Source organism: Cyanistes caeruleus, chromosome Z (assembly GCF_971803275.1).
Source record: "Cyanistes caeruleus chromosome Z, bCyaCae1.hap1.1, whole genome shotgun sequence".
Classification (NCBI taxonomy): Eukaryota; Metazoa; Chordata; class Aves; order Passeriformes; family Paridae; genus Cyanistes; species Cyanistes caeruleus.
Genome location: NC_141732.1, coordinates 44,550,621 through 44,563,904, shown reverse-complemented (window position 1 = coordinate 44,563,904; position 13,284 = coordinate 44,550,621). Strand labels below are relative to the sequence as shown.

The window sequence follows — 13,284 nt, the reverse complement described above, 5'->3', positions numbered from 1 at the left end:
TAATTATTGACATGGGACTCTTATAAAAAAACTACACTTATTTATCAGAGATAATACTATGCATCTTGCAATATCTTCTTGTAAAACTAAAAGAGAATTAAGCCTTCTGCCACACAGAGCTATAACATCTAAAATGAAAAGATTAAGCCTATAGTTCTATCTTCTGCAAGAGTTTTTTAAAAAGAAGTTTTACCCCAGAGTCAGGGGTCAGCTAGAGGAATTTCAGGTATCAACATGGCAGTGGCTTCCAGGTAACACACTCAAGTGATTCAAGTAACACCATATCTCTAGTTACTTACGTCAACAACACCAGCAATAAAATGCAAGGATTTCTTCTTGTGCAAGATAAATCCAAGGATGGGATGTGAACAATGAATATTATAGTATAAATTTATTTTAGATCTTACGCTCTACCATTATACATTTTGCATGTTTCCAATATATAGCAGAGACCAGCTCCACAGCCCACATGCTTCTGCCTCCTCACAGCTGGGCATTCAGCTGTCTCTCATTGAAGGTAATCAAGCTTTAATTAAGAAACCCTTAGCTTAAGCAGCTGTTTGGTGAGCTTGACTGATATGGACCCAGCATCACCAATACCTGATTTACCAAGACATCAGGAAAAACAACTTTGATGGAGGAGCCCAGCCTAAGGTTTTCTCAAAATAAACAGAGTTTTGCAGTACAGGCAGTGGTTCCTGCTCTATACTTCATTTACCAGTGTAGTTTCATACTGAAACTATAAATGTTGGGGGGGGTTGGTGGGGAGCACACACTGAAAAAAAGGATCAGATAAAAACAAACTATAAATGATGCTGCATTTCATTATATCACATGGTTTATCCCTGATGCTTCCCCTCTGAACCGTGGTGTTACCTCCTTCCCCCTCACTCCTCCCCTTCGGTTTCTCCCAATTGGTTGTAACCTGCCTTCCACTGCCCTCTTTCCCTCTGTTCAAAATCCAGCCATGAGCTAGACTCATTCACTTTTCTGCCGGAACCATTCGGAATAAAGCTGGGACGTGAAGAAGAGAGCCTCCTTCATCTTTTATCTTTTATCCTTGCTAAAATCTTATCCCACCCCCTACCCCTGGTGGACTGCAGTGGGGCAGGCATTTTCCCAGGGGTGGGAGCAGGGGATAAATAGCAAAATGAAGTTTAGACTTTCAGCAATCCAGTAAAAGTTGTCTTGAAACAGTTTTCAAAGTGCTAGAGTATCTTTACATATAGCAAATATCTGATGTCAATATTTCGTAAAATCATGGAATGATTTGTGTTGGAAGGACCATAAACTTATTCTACTTCCAACCCCTCTTCCATGGACAGGCACACTTTCCACTAGACGGTGTGGCCCAAAATTCCATCCAGCCTGGGCCTGAACACTTCCAGGTAAGCCCAAATTCTTTTGACAACCTGAATTAGTGTCTCAGCACCACATTGTAGAAAATTCCTTTACCTGATCTAAGTCACTTCCTTTTTGAAGCCATTCCCCCTTGTCCTATGATTACAAACCCTTGTAAAAAAGTCCGTCTCCAGCTCTCTTGTCGCCTCCCTTTAGATACCAAAAGGTTGCTATAACATCTACTGGGAGCCTATTATTCTCCTGACTGAATGGTCACAACTCTTTCAGCCCATCTTCACAGGAGAGGTGCTCCATCTCTCTCATCATCTTCATAGCTCTCCTCTGGACTTGCTCCAATGTCCTTCCTGTGACAGGGACCTTAGAGCTGGATGCAGCACTGCAGGTGGAGTCTCACCAGAGCAGAGCAGAGCAGAGGAAGACAATCCCCTCCCTTGCCCTGACGGTCACATTGCTTTGGATGTGGACACACTGATTTTCTGGGATGCCAGCTCATGTCCAGCCTCTCATCCACCAGCGAGCCCAAGGCATTTTTATCAAGACTGCTCTAAATTTATTCTATGCCCAGCCTGTATTTGTGCTGGAGATTTTCCTGACCCCAGTGCAGGACCTTACACTAGACCTTGTCAATCTTCATGAGGTTCACACAAGCCCATCTCTCAAACCTCTCTCAGTCCCTCTCAATAGCATCCTTGCTTTCCAGCATGTCAACCACACCACACAGCTTGGTGCCGTTCGGATGGACTCCATTCCACTGTCAATGTTGCCGATTGTGTTAGTTTGGCATTTAGGGAAAGAAGTGGGAAGCACTTTGGAAGTGATTTCTGGGAGAAGCTGCTGGGAGCTTCCTCTGTGTCTGAGATCAGGCCAATAGTTGTCCAGTTCTGAGAACTGACAGCATTTTTCACCACTGAAAAGTTCATCTCTGTGAATACCACCTTTTAAAAACCCAAGCCCGGGAGATTATCTCTCTTTCTTTCTGGCCTTGAAAGGCAGCAGAGCTCTGGTGAGGCTGGCCACGCTCCCCTGCGGCCTGTGCGGCCTGAGGGGGGCTGAGCCAGAGCCCAGTGGCTCCCGGGTGGGGAGTAGAGACTGCAGGGTTCCCCCTAGGCCAGGACAGGCTCTGCTGCAGCGCTGGCTTCTCCAGGGAAGTTCTCCGGGTCCCGTTCTGGTGGGGTGGCCGAAGCCCTTCCCAGGGGGGCCCCCAACCCCCGGCGGGGCCAGGCCACAGCTGCTGACTCCTCTCCCCACCACCCCTCCAGCCCTCACAGACGGCTCTCGGGTGCCGAGCTGAGAGAAGCACCACAGCAGCCTGAAATCAGACACCGTGACTACCTGCCGTGGCCTGGGCCAGATTTAACTCTTTCACTACACAGGTGAGACCTGCAGACCTGTTTGCCCCCCGCCACCCAGGGAGAGAAAAGTGTAATCGACACGTAAAAGGACTACATGAAACATCATGGTCAGTAAAAGAAGGAGTTAAGCCTCAAATAAAAAGAGAATGAGGAGATGCTCTAATAAGATGAAAAATTCTTTTGGTAGGGCCGCAGAGATAGACAATAATGTTCTAAAAATAACTCCTTTAATTCATGAAAGAGTATTAGGGGAATGAAGTATTCAAGCTTCTGAGCTTGATCTGAGTAGAGGTATCCATTGATGAAGGCAAGCAAATGTTAAAGTAGCTGTGATCCCATGATATGCTTGAACAGAGAGAGAAATAAGAGCTGATGAAGACCCTTTGCACCAAGGAGAGAAGAAGAAAACTTCTGTTCCCAAAAATGATCACAGAGATATTTGTAAAAAAAATCTCTGTAGCATGACAAGAGAAACTTGTCAAAAAAACTGATGAAATAACTATTGTATAATTAGTACTGTTTTTATGTCCCAAATTTTGTCTCTACATTGTTGGTTGGGAAAATAAAAGTTAGGTAAGGGGAAGATAGGTTTCTAGAAGTTGTACTCTAGTTTCTTATTCTTGTAGTCCTGTTAATAAAATTTCTTTTTTCCTTTTAAGTTTTAAGCCTGTTCTGCCCTTCTCATAATCCATATCTCACAGCAAAAAATGAGTAAGTACCCTAGTGATTTTAGCTAGCGCTAAAACTCACCACACCAATAAGACCGTTAAACAGCACTGGTTCCAATACCAACCCCTGAGGACAAGTCATCACTGGTCTCCACTTCGACACTGAGCCATTGACTGTAATTCTCTGAGCGTGGCCATCCATTCTATTATGTAACCACTGAGTAGCACATTTCCTGCTAGTTAAAAAAGTATGAAGCAAATCATCAGTGTAGATTTCTATCCATTTTTTGCAAATAGTTACCTCTTGTAGACTCTGGAGAGTACTCTGGAGACAATATAATTATCATGATTTGACATGTTTCTGCCAATAAGTTCTCTAACTGATAGGCTTCTGCTTGTTAGGAAAAAAACCCTTCTGGGTACTCTTTGTCTCTTATTTACTAAATTCTGAGGGGATAAGCCAAGTGAATCTAACAATCTTTTAGACATTATCTAATAGATTCTACTGAGTTCAGTATTAAAAAATAGTTGCCCAGATACCTGTCATATCCCTCTTTTCCTAGGTGCAGTCAGTTGTTTCAGGTCTGGATTGAATTCTAGGTTTGGAATTTAAGCTATTAGGCTTCTTATGTATGGAATTCACTTAGAAGACAACTCTGCTTTGCCATACTTGAGGAATTACTAACACCAGAGTTTGAGATGGAATTTCAGTGGCATATGAGAGGACACTGCTGGTAAGACTCTCAGATTCAAAAACTACTTTCTTACTTGTTCCAGATCAGCCTTTATCTGTCACTGGAACATATTGAAAGTTATTGCTGAACTACAAGAACCTGCAAGAAAGAGACTGGAGAGGGACCAGTGAGTTAGTTGAAGTATGGGGGCTACCCTTTTCATCTTCTGATCTTGATTAACTTTTGCCTGACAGAGTTTCACTCATCTGATAGGACAGCCAATTCTACTCTGTAAGTTTAATTATTATGGAATCCTGGTAATATAAGGGTTAAGCCTGGTCTGGTAGGCTAATTTAAATTAACATCACAATGCTTTGTAGTAACTGTTCCACTATCATCTTGTGAAGACTGTGTAAAAGTCATTTGGATAGTTCTCTTCCTAAAACAACATTCATAATCAATTCCTAAGATACATAATCATAAGGTCCTATCCATTAGGATATTTTTTTATTTTTACAGGAATTAAGATCTCTTCTTTTACAAAAACTATGTTTGGCAATAGTCCACATTTCAATTGTACCACAATAAAAAGCAACATTTACATCAATTAAAAACAAGTGGTTCGGCCATCTATTTTAATATATATATTTAAACCTAATTAGCCTATTAAGTCAACCTGATTATGTGTTTTTAAATGCCTGCTTTTCTTTGCTGAAAGTAAGATTTTAAACACAAAATATACTAAGCAGCATTTCATCTGTAACCTATCAAACAAAGTTATTGAGGCATGAGTTCTATATAACCAGTGAAGCAGAAGACCATGCTATTACATGGATAAATGCTCCAGAACTACTGAAGCAACACAAAAACAATCATAGAAACATGGCTTTTGAAACCTCATAAGAAACTAATTTTGAAAACAAGTGTGGGTGGATGTATGTATATATATTAATAGGCACATGCACACACACAGGTATAGATAGATAGATATAGATATAGATATAGATAGATATAGATATAGATATAGATATAGATATAGATATAGATATAGATATAGATATAGATATAGATTAGATATAGATATAGATATAGATATAGATATAATGTATGTTTTGTTTCATATATATATATATATATATATATATATATATATAATATTTGACATCAAATCTCCAGAAGAGATACATCTGGACTTGCTTCAAAATAATGTTACCTCACTCAACTCCTCCCAAAAAACACTGAAAAAAAGCCAGAAATTAAAGCTTTCTATGAGACTTAAAACCAGAGCAAACCAAACAAACAAACAAACATACAAACCAAAACAAAACCAAAAACCCATCACAACCTTTTTTCTCAAGTTTTAAGTTCAGGCAGAGGAAAAATAGCAATTTACTACCCATTTTGTCTCTGGAAACATCATCACCTCACAGTAGCTCCTGCACCCACTGTCTTATAAACTCCTTGTGGGGTCCAAGAGGTCTCTAATGCAACTTCTACTCTGTCACCATCTAATTTGGGATTAGACCCTACCTTTACACAATCAAGATTATGCCCAAATTTGTATGGTGCTTTGACATTTGCTCCCCAGGGTGATTGGAGAGGTCTAATGGGTACTTAAGCCTGAATGCCCCAGCTCCCAGTCCCCAGCAGCTGCAACCACCAACAAAGAAGTAGATGATTTCAAATCTCTTCTGGGGCCTCTTCCAGATAGTGGACATGAAACAATCTTAAAGTTCTCTGTTGTAAAAAAACAGTCAAAACTTATGCAACCCAATGGCAGTACAGATAAAACTGACCAGCAGAGTCCCATAGAAGGGCCGTGCCCTGCTCCACACTCCCAGCTTGTGCAGGAGCTCAAGGTAGCTCCAACATGCAATGTGTGGCAAGGACAAATGCCGTGCACAGCCTGGCTGAGCACAAAATATTATCCTTCTTTATTCAATTCACCTAGCACTGCAGAAGAGCATGTTTGGAGTCTACAGCCCTGACATCCTCTCAAAAATAGGTTTTGTTGCAGGCTGTCCATATAAACAGCACTCTCTCAAGGCCTCCACTCACTCACTTTGTGGTTTCTGTTCCCATCTTTCCCCATGCCTCTGAGCCTATTCCCTTTCAATAATTATGAAATTCTTTCATTATAATTTTTTCATTCCTTTATATCATATTACACTGATTTCTCTCCACACTCACCACAGCCTCACTATATGGGAACAGAAGCAGCTGGGATAGATAGCTCAGGTGATTTGTGCAGAAGGCATAAGCCTGAAAACAAGGGAGGAAGGATACTGAAAGGATGGAAACTAGGATGCTACTGGGATCATTTCATAATAGGCCATGTTTCTGGTTCTGGCTCTCAGTTGGTTCAGGACCCGTCACATGTAAGGTCTGGGTCCATATTCACAACTGGCCCCTGCCCTCAGGTACCCCTATATATTGTTAAGTTCACCACAGCCCTTGGTCTTTGGAGCTTACCCCCAGAAGGTGTGGTTCCTGCAGTTTGTTATTTTACCATCATTAATGTGTTTCAGGTGACTCCATCATTTCCATCCCTCCACTTTGCCATGCCTGCTAGGACCAGTCCCAGAGTCACAGGGAGCTGACTGTAGCATCACTAGTCTGCAACAAAGCAGTGTTTGCTCTCTGTTTCCCACAGAAGGGGCCTCTACACACAATATGGGAGAGAGTTGGCTCAAAAAAATATACCCTGGGCCTTATCCCCAGCAGTAGATATCAGCACCCACCACTTCACCACACTACTCAGTCCAGGGGACAATGTTTTATGCTAGCTGGGAGCATAGCCCTGTGGCTCCATCCTCCCCCTCCCACTCCCACTCAGCAACCCTTCTGCTCATTGGATGAGCCCCCAGAGCCAGCATCCTGCTTCACTCTCACTCTCCAGCTCCCAGTATCGTTAGGATACTGGCCAGCACCTTGCAGGGTTAAGACGTTTTAGGTGGCCAGAAAGGTGATTTGGGTAGCTCCTTTTCTCTTGTACGGCATATGGAAATTTTTAATTCAAGGGCACTATGATCCCATGGGGGCACCAAGCTCCCCACAGCCACAGGCAGCCTAGACCTCATTGGCAAGGGCTGTGGGAGCAGTGGTGGGCTAGTTCCCACCTGAGCCCACAGCCTCCACAGGAAAGGCAAAAGCTACTGTAGCATCAGGTCAGTGTCTTTGTTCCAAGGTCAGAGGTTGACCACTTAATGACTCATTTTTTCTATGTTTGCAAGTGTTTTCCATTGCACACAGTAAGGCTAGCATGGAGCTTATTTGTTTCCAACTGCAAACATTTGTTCATTATCCTAGGCTGATCAGCATGGTAAAGAACTAACACACTAAAATTTCTGCATTGATGAAATGAAGCAATGAATGAACAAATACCTTGTGACTAGCTAGTCTTAACATTTACAGCTGTTTTATTTGAATTGAATTAATTGTCAATTAATGCATGCCTCTACACTATCAAGAGCTCTAATCAGGGTAGTCTCAAAGTGAATGTCTTCTACTTCTAACATTTTTATTAATTGCTTACTCAAAAGTAACATAGTCAGGCTAGCAAGATACACATAAAAAGAGATTCTTAGAAGTAATCTCTTAAGTCCACAAGATAGTCTAGGACACAAAATGCAGCACACATCCCTCATTCTATGAAATATCAGACAGAGGAGGTAGAATGGGTTTTTTTCCCTCCATTCAAAGGTATAATGAAATGCTTGTCATCACAGAAAATTGCCCTAAGCAGTGTTTTTTTTCATAATAATAGTAACCTAAAAGACAAATTAAAGAAATCAAAGAATAAAATTCATCCAACCATTTTTGCAAGGCAGCAGCTGGCACTCATAATCACAAAAGTATCTGCTGCACCATAGACTCCAAGAGAACAGCCAAACCAATCTATAGCACAAACCCAACGTGTTTAGGGTGGGAAGGTGGTGTAAGATTCTTGAATGTGAAATTTTAGCCCTGGGGGAGTTTTCACAAGCAAGTAACACACTGCTCAGAAAGGCTGTTTTACTGAAAACAGTACTGAATTTAACTAACATAGGACAAATGTTCTGCTATACAAACCCACGTCTGGACTGTATGTGTCTCTAAACTAGGGGGTTCGTGTGTTAGGTTTTGCAATGCGAGCCAAACCTGAGGGATAAAATAGTTTTACGTGAGACACTGCTGCCCTCCAGCGACGACATGCAATTGGGGAAGAGACCTTTTCCTGCAAAAAACTTCTTTGCTCTCAGGTAAGTGATCAGCTATCATTGAACTATGACAAAATTTAATGAGACTAGACTGAAATCTTAATTAATCTTAGCTTTAAAATACAGTTTGATTAAACAAAGTATTTGACTGTAGATAAATATATATTTCTGCAAATGGAATGTGTAGTGCAATACAATTACAATCAGCAATACTTCTGTGTTGGAATAAAACTCTGCAAGCCAAGCATTTCAGAAAAGCTGAAAGCAAGAAATCTGTATTATATGACAGCTGAATAACAAATGGATCTAATTTAGCTTTGACACTTCTTATGAATGTGACAGTGTTTACACTACTGGGGAGTTTCACAATAAATATTATCAAACATTTCAACAAAAAGCAGTGTAAATCATAAATGTGCATCATGCACTTTTGCAGGATTGCCCAACATCTCAGAGGGAACAAATGACTGCTTTAATTTTTGCTAAAAACTAACCTTCATTTTTTTACAAGTGTGTTATATGGTAGACAAGTTGTTTGATAGTCCTTAATTTTGTAGTTCCAAATTTCCAGTATTTTGTGACTTATTTTCTCTTTGTTTAGCTTACAGATTTGCATTCTGATGGGACCTTGTCCGTATTGCAAAACTTATGGAAATCATACCCTTTGATGAAGTTTCTTGACACAAAATCTTAAACCTACCTGTTTCACCAGGAAACAAGTGTGTTCCTCATGGGAAACATGATCAGAGCACACGCACAGGCCTTACAGATTAGTCAGTTGTGAGGACACATCATTTTTTTTATTTTGCAAATTCTCTTCTGTAGCTAGTTTCAGTAAAATTCTCTTTTGAATCAGATTAATAGTAAAAAAAACATGCTCATGCAGTTTTAGTCTTTCAGTTTGCCAACAGCTTTTCGATTCTCATGCACTTGTGCTTTCACAAGCAGAATACATTCCTTTTTTTGGTTAACCCAGGACTACAATGCTTCAGATGAATGCAGCAAATTATTTTCTCTGTCATAAACATTTTAGTTCTGCAATGAACCTGGCAGAACAGAGTGTGCTAAATACTAAACAGCTATCTAACTTATAATCTATCTCTGGGACACATAGATGCACTCTTCTAGGTTCCTGTTGCTGCTAGACAACATGAAATCGGTCACACAAACACAGCTCGAGGTGTGGTGAAAAGAAGAGAGCTTTATTTCCTCTCTCAGAATTTATAGGTTTCTGACCACAGTCAGGATAACACCTTCCCAACCACACTGGCCGTGAGAGATGTCTATCAAGGGACGTGTATCAGAAAGAATGTATACATATCTATATTTACAGTTACTGTCCTGGGAAAGTCTTCAGAAACTGTGTCAGCAAGCTCAGAAAACTGAGTTTTCAGGGTAACTGCAGTGCACTTTTCTACTTCACCAATAAGTTGTGATCTGAAAAGTAGTGATAGAAACACATTGCCTGCAATATCTCTACCTAAATTCCCCTACCTGAAATGTCTCTTATCTACTGCTACTTAGGCCCCCATAGCAAAGAAACTTCCACAATTATCTGAGAATATTTTCTGTGATACAAGTCTGAGAGTGTCAGGAGACACTTGCATTGTTAAATAGAAGGGACGGATGTTTGCAAAAATATAGCTACAGGTGAAAGAAAATCAGAAAAGATGAGTAATTGCATGTGGAGAATGGAAGGGTGTGGAAAAGCATGGCAAGAGTATGAGAGTGAGTATGGGATGGACAGACAGGTAGAGACACAGAACAAAGCAAAAGATAAAAATATGAAAATAAGAATGAGAATACTCCAGGACTTGGGAGCAGAACAGAAAATCTTTTTCCATGCTCTGTCCAAGACAGATTTCTGTTCTTCAAATATTTGCTTATGTTTTTTCAATAAATGACTTACCTTCAAAAATAAAATATTTTAAATTCTTGATATATCAAGTACTCACTTGCCTAAATCCTAAATCTCAAATATAAGACAAAAGTAAAGATGGAATTTAACAAAATACTGTGACTTAACAAAATGTTTATAGAATTTGTCTTTAAATAAATATTAAGGTTAAACCTGTTTATACATCTTTCTTTCAAAGTTATATAGGCATGTCCATGCTTCACTGGTTGGGTTTTAAGGTTCCCCATCTAGCTTCAAATGTATTCTTTGAAAGTAAAATTTTACTATTTTTATTCCAAAATATCCTATCAGTAACAAATCTCCAAAGGTACCTATTTGTTTCATTCACTTTAAATGTCATATTTATTTTGAACTCACTTAAAATCTTGATTTTTCATCATGCTCTCTGGGAAAGCAACTATACACAGGCTGCATGACTCCTACTTTAGTACTTCATTATTTGTAAATATACTGACAGAAAGAAAAAAAGACACAGAGAGAGAGATTAAAAGACACAAGACCTCCTTTAGCAGGAGAAAACTCCAAAGCTATCCATTATGCACATAAAATGATCTGTGTATCTTCCCCTCTTAAGGACAGATTTTATGTCCATCACAGCACTTTGAGGCCACAATTATTCATGTTCCTTTTCAAAAAGTTCTGCAAGAACTGTAATACTCAAATGGTCCATGAATTCTGTAAAAAAGACACAATTTGCTCCTTATCACCACCCTGCAATGTAAATTTTCCATGTAAATCTTGACAGGAATTTATTTTAAGGCATCTCTGTACTCAAATGTTGATACACATTCTCAGATAAATACAGAATGGGATACTAAAATTGTTACAGTAGCTTTGCCTTGGAACCTGGTTAAGCCAACCCTGGAAGGATTTAAAAGACAAGTAGATGTGGCACTTAAGGACATGGTTTAGTGATGGCACTGCTGGGCTTATGGGTGGAGCAGTGATCTTCAGGACCTTTTCCAACCACAATGAGTCTGTGATTCTATACACAAAGTAGCTTTTTCATTTGCAAAAAAATTTTGCAATGAAGCACTAAAAATTCTCTGGGTTTCAAAAGCAAAAGTTGTCAGTACATGTTTAGCAAGACCCTGAGTTAGATATAGATCAGACCTACACTGAGAGACAGACATGACAAGATGACTGATGTCATCATTATCTTTTATGAAAACCACTACATGAAGGCTCTTTTGATCTAGGATTTTAATTTTTTGAAGGGAAAGACAGTAGTCATTGTTTCACATGCACATACGCATGCAGCATAAATAGGTATACATGGTTGTATATAAACAAAAAGAAGAAAGAGTATATATTGTAATGTTTATGTGTATACAGGTATGTATAAGTATATACCTCCCTAAACCTGATTTTCCAGAACTGGAACATTGCTATACAAAGCAAGTTTACTCATCATTTCTTAGCCTTACACTATCACTCATGTTTGGTCACTTCTGATGACTTGGAAACAAATGTGGAAGAAGTGTATGTATTCTTGTGCATTTGCAGCAATCTCTTAGTAGAATTTATTCCTCTATGCAACTTTGGTACAGATTTCCACCAGTTTGATCAAGTATAATGAATAAGAACTGCAAGAGCTGGCAAGGAGTGTATATGGCTCAGTTAGGATTCTTGCGGCCCAGAACTCAGCTACAGGCAAGTTTAATATTACTGCTCTGACAGTGCCAGAACAATGTTTTCACTTTAGCATAAGCGCTAGCAGAAATATGGAAAATATGAACAACTTCACAAACTGTTACTGTAATTCACAGTTTGGGGTTTAGATTAATCTAAAACATTTCACTCAATTAATAGCTTCTATTTTTATTTTCATCACTTACACACATAGTTTAATACAGTACCATCTGTTCTCACAGACCTGGTTTTAGTTTGACATCTTTCACAGTTAATTTGCTTCCTTATTTTATCTTAGAATGTGCATCTATTCAATATAGAAATGCTAAGTGAGTTTGTTTTGTGGAACTGTTGCAAATCTTAGGCACTTTGACTTATACAACTGATAAAGACAACTTTGATAAATTTACTGCAAAATGCCTGAAGATTTTCTCCAACTACTCCAATTACAGTTATCTCTCTAAATATATGTTTGTGACATGAAAAGAACAATTCCCTAAAAGCTACAAAAAAGAAACACTCCACAGGAATGGATACAGACTGAAGTGGAAAGCTATTTTCAGGAAAAACAAACATGAGCAGTCAAGTATTGTGTACTAAATATAGTCCTTGTCTTTTTTTCCTGTAGCTTACATTTTGTCATTGATCTTTTATTCTGGTGACAACACTTCAAATTTTTGTCCTTGTGGAACTTCTCATTTGGCTCTGGGGAGCAAGAAAAATACAAAACGCATAGAGTATTTTTTCCATTCTTTTAAGGACTACATCCTTCATTCGGTCTTTGATTTTTTCCCTATTTTTAAGTAAAACTTTTTTAAATACTATTTTTTAAAGTGAAAAGAATAGCAAGTTCTTAGCGAATCTGTGATTGTTGGCAGAAAGTAACAGGAAAGTGTCAAGAGAAAACTACCAGGTGTGTGTTCTTTGTTGCAGTAAGCTTATGTTGCTGCACATCTAATTTTCCTTGGATTACACCACTAACAAGAATTCCCTGCTGACTATAATATCAGTAAAAAGATATAGCCCCTGATGAAAGATTATAAAAATTGTTTCTGATTGTATGTTGATAACATCAGGTGTTAAATATGGCTAAATGTTTCAGTTTCAACAATAATTTTTAATTTGTGCAAATAAAGAAAAAAAAAGCGTATTTTAATTCTTAATTCTTTTGTGGCTGGTAAAGAATAGCTCACAAAAATAAAAGGGAAAAATACCTGAAGAGCAAAAGGAACATGAAAATTAAATTTGATGTCTTAGTATCTTTGCATTCCATAAGAAATCAGGTTTTGAAAAGGGCATTTCAAGAGTGACACTCCTCACCCCCATCCCATCCCATTCTTCCACGGCTTACTGCACTGTTGCAGAAAGCAGCACACATTCTTGCAATTCCAGATCCAATCACTAGTGAAGTCACACGTGAGCTTAGAACAGGACTTGGTCTTACCTGATGAACTCAATCTTGGAGGTCTTTTCTAATTT

The 13,284-nt window shown here is 39.1% G+C and overlaps 2 long non-coding RNA genes across 2 annotated transcripts in view; one reads left to right on the top strand and one right to left on the bottom strand.

Annotated features, from left to right (window-relative positions):
• LOC111940775 (uncharacterized) overlaps positions 1-2,692 on the bottom strand; it is a 37,747-nt gene extending 35,055 nt beyond the window's left edge. Inside the window, exon 1 of the long non-coding RNA XR_015280165.1 lies at positions 1,456-2,692. This is a non-coding gene — a long non-coding RNA (uncharacterized LOC111940775). The remainder of the gene's footprint in view (positions 1-1,455) is intronic.
• The window catches only part of LOC111940824 (uncharacterized), a 41,960-nt gene continuing 31,094 nt past the window's right edge, over positions 2,419-13,284 (top strand). Inside the window, exons 1-3 of the long non-coding RNA XR_002869717.2 lie at positions 2,419-2,735; positions 4,160-4,347; positions 8,160-8,297. This is a non-coding gene — a long non-coding RNA (uncharacterized LOC111940824). The remainder of the gene's footprint in view (positions 2,736-4,159; positions 4,348-8,159; positions 8,298-13,284) is intronic.